This window comes from Geospiza fortis, unplaced genomic scaffold, assembly GCF_000277835.1.
Source record: "Geospiza fortis unplaced genomic scaffold, GeoFor_1.0 scaffold4, whole genome shotgun sequence".
NCBI classification, from domain to species: domain Eukaryota; kingdom Metazoa; phylum Chordata; class Aves; order Passeriformes; family Thraupidae; genus Geospiza; species Geospiza fortis.
In genome coordinates, this window is record NW_005054475.1 from 210,566 (window position 1) to 211,029 (window position 464).

A 464-nucleotide genomic window follows, 5' to 3' on the forward strand; every position below is an offset into this window, starting at 1 on the left:
GCAGCGGCAAGGCGGGCTCGGGGCCCCGGGAATGTTCCGGAGCTGCGGCAGCACCGGCTCCAGGCACCTGCGAGAGTCACAGAGCCGGGCACGGCCGGGACCCCGAGCTCGCCCGATCCCGGCGTTTCTCACCCCAAAATCCAAGCGCCGGGATGGGAGGGGATTCCTTAGCCCTGCGCCGCTCCCGCTGCTTTTATCATTACTTTGTGGGGGAAAACAAGGTGATTTTGGTTCTTCCCAGGTGCGTTAGGAAGGGGTTGTGCCCCCAAGGCGCAGGGAAAAGGGGTTCAGCCACAACAAAAGCAAAGTTAACCTATTTTTGGGGGGCAATGCATGTATTTTACAGTTTTCTGCCCCGATAACCCTAATTTCTCTACTAACCCCCGCCAAATGATGATTTTTAGGGATGGGGGACACCTCGCCAAGGGGCCGAGCGGCATCCAGGTGACACTTACCGACCGGCG

At 59.3% G+C, this 464-nt stretch overlaps 1 protein-coding gene across 1 annotated transcript in view; it reads right to left on the bottom strand.

Annotated features, from left to right (window-relative positions):
* The window catches only part of TMEM269 (transmembrane protein 269), a 6,245-nt gene that overhangs the window by 3,875 nt on the left and 1,906 nt on the right, over nucleotides 1–464 (bottom strand). The window lies entirely within an intron of this gene.